This window comes from Pinus tabuliformis, chromosome J (assembly GCF_031772625.1).
Source record: "Pinus tabuliformis cultivar Carrire ecotype Pingquan chromosome J, CPIR1, whole genome shotgun sequence".
Taxonomy (NCBI): Eukaryota; Viridiplantae; Streptophyta; class Pinopsida; order Pinales; family Pinaceae; genus Pinus; species Pinus tabuliformis.
Genome location: NC_142295.1, coordinates 53,614,691 through 53,621,947, shown reverse-complemented (window position 1 = coordinate 53,621,947; position 7,257 = coordinate 53,614,691).

Sequence of the window (7,257 nt, the reverse complement as noted above, 5' to 3'; positions counted from 1 at the left end):
TTTCCATTTCCTGACCATAAAAGACCTATCCACTTTCTTATTTGATTTTGTTGTCATATAATGAACCTATGACTATACGAATGATAAGCAGAAGTCGAATGTATTTCCATCAACTCTCAAGGATGCAACATTGCGATGGCTCATGGTTTTACCTGGAGATAACATTACAACTTGGGCTCAGATGCAGCAAGCCTTCAACAACAAGTATAGAGACTATTGTAGGTATAAGAACACTAAAGAGGAAATTTTTAGGATGACCTTAGGCAATGATAAATCCCTAGAGGATTATGAAGAAATATTCCAGCTTAGCAACAAAAGGTCCAGGTGCACACTTGACCATCAGTCACTGAAGCTGATCATACTTAGATGATTAAGGGAAGACCTTCTGGATACCCTACACTTGTTAGCAGGAGGGGATATCTACCAGTTACCCTATGAGGATATCAAGACTATCTTTAGAAACTATTCTAGGGCATCCAGGAAAAAGGGTAGGGGTAGTCAACCTATGGTTAGTCCATCCTCTTTGAATTCATCCATCAAGGGTGAAATTGGAAATATGCTGAAGGATTTCAAAAGTGAGATGTTGCAAACCCTTACCCTACAGATGGACACTATGCACATTAAGAGAAAGCAGGAGGAAGCAGATAGATTCTTCGCCATTTTTTTGTCCTAAATGCACCAAGAGGCACCCTATGAATGAATTTCCATTGAATTCTATTGAAATTTTCTCAGTCTATGAAGAAAACCACTCCACATACAAGTGCCCATCTTTACCTGGACTCAAAGTTGTATATCAAGGAGCTGAACGGGTCACTGAGCAGCTCTGCTACATAAACCAAAGGAGACCTCATGGGCCTAGGGCATACTAGCAGGGCATGCAAGGGTCATCCCATGCATATTACAACCCCAACTAGACCACATCCATACCTTCTCAGGGAACCTCTACTCATCCTTCCTGGTCTACACCTCCTCCTTGGTCCTTTTCACCTCAGTACCATTCCCAGCTAGCTAGCCAGTCATTTCAACGATATGCTCCACCACAACCTCAGTGGAATGCATCGCCCCAGGGGTGGAGGCCCTAATACAACAATGTTCTAGCTTTATTTCCTTCACCACCTACCCAAGCACAAATTTTACACTCTGCTCCACCTAAACAACCCCAGATTCCTGCCCAACCGAATCTGAACCCGAACAATAGACAAGCACAACAAGTATACAGTGGAGAGACATCATATCCATATTATGCTATGGAGATTTAGGAAATCAACCTTAGATCTGGGAGAGTACTCCTGGACAACCAACCTCTACCTCCACCTAGGGAGGTTGAGGAAGAAAGAGATGAAAGCATGCTTAAAATAAATCCACCACCCTCTCTTGAGAGATTAACCCAACCACTCCAGCCTACCCTAGAAGAGACTGAACATTTGGGAGAATTGAAAAACATATGTGTCAAAATTCCACTTCTCCAAGCTATTAAGGATGTACCTATTTACAAAAATTTGATTAAGGAGAAGTGATTCAAGCATCCAGGGAGACGAAAAATAGATGCCCCTACCATTAATGTCATTGGAAAACTGTCGGACTTAATCTTGGGGCAGGTAATCTATCCAAATTATTTGGATCCTAGAAGCCCTGTAGTAGATGTGCACATCAATGGCACCATTGTCCCACACACTTTGATTGATCTTGGCACCGCATTAATGTGATGACCAAGGACACCATGCTCAAGCTCAACCTCCAAGTGGAGGATGTGATGGTATCCGTTGATTCTTGGGAATGCCCTGCAAATTTCCTAGTTCTCTAGCCTAAGGCTAAGCTTACTGGTTACCCTCTCATCCTTGGGAGGCCCTGGTTAGCCATTGTCGATGCTTACATTCGCCACAAAGCTAAAAATATGACCATCAAGAATGGGCATATGTCCAAGTAGTTAGTCCTATACGCTCTTGCTCAACCATCTCTAGAACATGACTTACCTTTGTGGCTAGAAGAAGAGAAGGAAGATGAAGTTTATTCTGCCCAACTCTATACTTTAGAAACAACCATGGGAGGGGGACAACAGGATGAAGATGATTTGATCGAACACATACTCCAAAGTCCAACCCCTAGTACATTGTCCTTAGAGGAAGTAGTAAAGGAAACCCAAAACAACCATCAAATGGATCTATGCTTAGCCAATTCCAACCCTATCCATGTCAAAACCATAGAATTTGGTCCTGAGAGAACTTTGAAAATCAATCCATCTCTTTCTGTTCTCCAAGAAGAAAAGTTGTGCAACATGCTAAAGGAACACCTGGATGCCTTTGCTTGGAGTTACCAAGAAATGAAGGGAGTGCACCCCTCAGTGTGTACTCACCATATTTATATCAAGGAAGGTTGCAAGCTAGTCCGACAACCCCAAAGGAGGATGAATCCAGCTCTTAAAGATATAGTCAAAGAAGAAGTGCAAAAACTGCTAGATGTATGATTCATTTACCCTATCTTAGATAGTGAGTGGGTCTCTCTTTTGGTGTTGGTTCCAAATAAAAATGGTAAGTTGAGGATTTGTGTCAATTATAGGGAGTTAAAGAAAGCCACAAAGAAGGACCATTTCCCTCTACCTTTCATCGACCAAGTGATATATGGCTTAGTAGGGCAAAGATTTTTCTCTTTCCTAGATAGATTCAGTGGGTACAATCAAATACAGATCAGCCCGAAAGACCAGGATAGAACCACCTTCACTTGTCCTTAGGGTACCTTCACCTATAGGGTCCTTCCTTTTGGCATATGTCATCCTCCTACCACTTTTCATATGGCAACCTTGAGTATCTTTGCCGAGTTAGTCCATGATGAGGTAGAAATCTATATGGATGATTTCACATCTTATGGAGGTGATTTTGAGGAGGCTTTGTCCAACTTAGGTAAGGTTCTGCACAAATGCATTGAAATGAACCTATCTCTCAGTCGCGAGAAATGTGAATTCTTGATGACTGTGGGGACCATGCTAGGTCATTTAATATCTCAGCAAGGACTATAGGTGGACCCAAACAAAATAGCTATCATCCAAAGGGTCCCACCTCCGCAAAATTAGAGAGATGTTAGAAGTTTCCTAGGGTTAGCTAGATACTACTGAAGGTTTATTAAATACTTCAGCAAGTTGGCTTCTCCTTTATTTGGGTTATTGGCCAAAGACTCTGAGTTTGTATGGTCAAAAAACTATTAAGAGGCCCTGTACACCGTGAAGGACAAGTTAACCACTGCACCGATTCTTCGAGGCCCATATTGGGCCCTTCCTTTTCATAATCATGTTGATGACTCACACGAAGCCATAGGAGCAGCCCTAAGCCAGAAAGATGATAAATTGCTTTATGCCATTTACTTTATCAATAAGAATCTGTCAAAGGCCGAACTGAACTACACAGTGACTGAAAAGGAGAACCTGGTTGTTGTGCATTCATTGAACAAATTTAGGCATTATATTATAGACTATCAAACATTTGTACAAACTGACCATGCTGCAATCAAATATTTAATGAATAAACCTGATGTGAATGCCCAGATTATTAGATGGTTAGTTTTATTACAAAAGTTTGATCTAATTATTGTTGATAAGCCTAGCAAGGAAAATGTTGTTGTAGAATTTTTGTCTAGATTAACTTTGCCTACAGGTGAAGAGAGAATGGTTGATGATCAGTTACCAGATGAGCACTTATTTTCCATTGCGATTCTCTCTCCATGGTTTGCTGACATAACAAACTATTTGGTATCTACACAGCTCCCACCAAATTTGTCCTCCAAGGAGAAAAGCAAGATTGTGAGGAAGAGAACCCCCTTCACCTGGATTAGGGGAAACCTCTTCAAACTTGGCCCAGATCAAATTTTGAGAAGATGTGTCAGGGAGGAGTAAGTATTTGACATCCTTCTGACCTATCATGATGGGCCTTGTGGAGGTCACTTTGCAGCAAAGAGGAAAATATTTAAAGTGTTACAAGCTAGGTATTATTGGCCCACTCTTCATCAGGATGTGAAAAGATATACTAGTCAATGTAATCGGTACCAAAGGATGGGAAAGCCTATTCCAAGAGATGAAATGCCTTTGCAACCTCAAGTGACTTTTGAGCCATTTGACAAGTGGGACATGGACTTCATTGAACCTATTGATCCTCCTTCCAAGAAAAAGCATTATATCATTGTGTGCACTGACTATCTAACTAAGTGGGCTAAAACCAAGGCAAATAATGTAGCAACAGAGGAGAAGGTGGTTGAGTTCTTAAGGGAAAATGTATTTTACAAATATGGGTACCCTAGAGAACTGGTCACTAATTAAGGAAACTAGTTTACCTCCAACATGATTGAAGACTTGCTCAGTGAGTACAAGATCAAGCATAGGACCTCCACTCCCTATCACCCACAGGCTAATGGGCAAGTGGAGGTGACCAATAGAGCGCTGGAAGGAATCTTGACCAAAGTAGTTAGCAGTAGCAGGAAAGATTGGGCAGATAGACTAGTTGAGGCCACCTGTGCCTATAATACCACTTGGAAAACCACCATTGTATTCACACCCTATGAGATGATCTATGGGAAAAAGGCCTTGCTTTCCATTGAGTTTGAGTATAACACATTGAGGATGGCAACCCAACTAGATCTAGATCTCAACAGTGCACAACAAGGGAGATTGCTCCAGTTTAGTGGTTTACATGAATTCAAAATGTAGGCCCTCCTACACATAGAGGTAACTCAACTTCAGATGAATATTAGGCACGATAAGAACATCAAGGATAAGCAATTTCAAGAAGGTGATTGGGCCTTGTTATATGACTCCAAATATAAATACTTTAAGGGAAATTTAAGGACAAGATGGTTAGGGCCTTATGTTATAGAAAGATGTCATGATAATAGTTCAATGCAGATTAGAACCATAGATGCAGAGGCCATTCCTTTACTTTTTAATGGGTACAGACTTAAAGTTTACAAGAGGCCATTGTCAAATCAAGAGTTTATTGATGGTATCAATAAAATAGTGATGGTGGTGGAGCAAGTTTTAGCTCCTGCCTCATCAAGTCACTGAGCAAAAAATGAAATAAGGAGACTCAGGTGAAAAACTCCATGAGGTACCTAAGTCCTACTATTGGACTGAAAACCTCCTGGGGAGACCCAATGGTGTCAAAAAAAGGGAGAAAAGAAAAGAAAAAGGAAATAAAAAATTCCCTGGGTGAAAACCTCTCTTGAGGCACCCAAGGCAAACAGCTATAATGAAAACCTCTTAGAGGCAGACTAGTTGTTTTCAAGATAATAATAATAATAATAATAATAATAATAATAAATCATGAAAAATTTATGTTTGCAGGAGGACGATCAGAGAATAAAAGAGAATAAAAAAGGGACCTATTTCACTCACATTTTTATTTTTCCACCCATCATCATTTATCACTCCACCATTTCTTTCATTTTCTTTGCTCATTTGCTTCAGTTTACAAGGGGACTGTGTTTTCTACAGATCCCCTGAAAACCTACAAGATGATCCTGTAGGAATTATAGCAGCCTGAGAATCCTACAAGAAGTTACCCTAGGTTGAGAAAATGACCTTCCATGTCAAAAAAATAACATCCCAACATCACAACTTCATTACCATACCTCTCTCCACCTTGATCACCACTGCATTCATCACTAAAAAATCAATTCTAAAAAATAAAAATAAAAGAAATTCACAGTCTTCAAGAGAAAACACATAAGAAAATGAAACAAAGGGCATATGGGAACAACACCTGAGTGTATTCCTCATTATTCGCACTCCTAGAACTCCTCTCTATCCATGTCATCATCTTCAAAATCCCAGTAGAGGAAATGATTAAAAATTTTGAGGGAGAAGCAGCTACAAGACATCTTGTAGGAAGTCCTGTAGCAGCCTATCCCGCAGAATAAAAATCATGAGTAGCAACAAGCTTCCACCATGAAGATCCAAGGGAAGAAGAAGCTCCAGAGTAGGAGCAGCACCATCATCTTCAACATTAGGTACCTGCACATCAAGGGAATCATCATAGGGCAATAAAAAAGGAAGGAAAAATAACATGCAGCCAACACACAACAAGCACCTTATGTCTTCAACAAACTACAACAAGGTATTAACACCAGAGGTAAGTATCTCGCTTCACTCTCTCATTTGCATTATGCAGTCAAAAAATGCAAAGGCTGTAAGCGAGTTGGTTTATAAGCAAAAGGTGCCAAGTTAACTTGGCCACCTTCATTCAATGGATGAAGACAAAATAGTTGGTCCTCCCACACGTGACAGCAGTCAAGTCAAAAAAGAGAGGAGAAGGAAAAAAGCAGTTAAATCTACGGATGCATGAAGTGGGAGTTGATTACAAGGAGAGGGGAATTATGAGGTTGTAATAGGGACCAACAGTCCAAAAATAGAAAACGTACCTCGGCTGCCAACACACCATCTCACTCAACTCGACCATAAGAGGAAATAATTGTTGATCCCCATGCACTCATGCCTTCATCTCCTTGAGGCTCACTCTAGCAAAGTCACTCTCATACCCAGGAAACCTACAAAAGAGAAAAATTCCATCTTTCTCCTACACAGGACTTCCTACAGGATTACACACGAAATCCTATAGGATCACACAGGAATCCTACAGGATACAGTCATACAATCTACAGGATTGGTCGAGAGAAGTTTCAAGAGGGGATACACAAGGGCTGGCTGCAACAAACACCATGAGGAGTTAGGCTCTATATTTACTTCCCTTTTTCCAAGTGAATTGCTCAGAAAAATCTCCTAGTTTGAGTGAATTTGGCAGCTATGTAAGGGAATCGACTCCACAATTATTTCAGTCCCATTTACTTCTACTTTAAAATTTGTATCAACCATCTCTTCTCCTAAAAATTCACCAGCCAAAATGACAGGGGGTTTTAATATAAGTGAGCCCATTAACACTGTGTGAATCCACCAACACCCTCATGTGTTATAAATCTTCACGAGGCATAATTGGATGGGGTATTTTGAGAAATTGAGGAGGTATGATGATGGATTTGCCCAAGATTTTCCTCTCTCCCTCATTCCACTAACAGGAGCCCATGCCACTGTTGTGGTGAGAGGCCTCTCCATAGAGATCACCCCTGAACTCATAAATAGAATTACCACACTTCCCTTAGGAGTGCCTTGGACAAAGGAAGACAAGGGAGATAGCCAAACTACAAAGAAGAATTTATTTTTAGAGGGAGAAGAACCCATTGAGGACAAGAATGGAGTAAGGAGAACAAGCCTACCATGCCCCT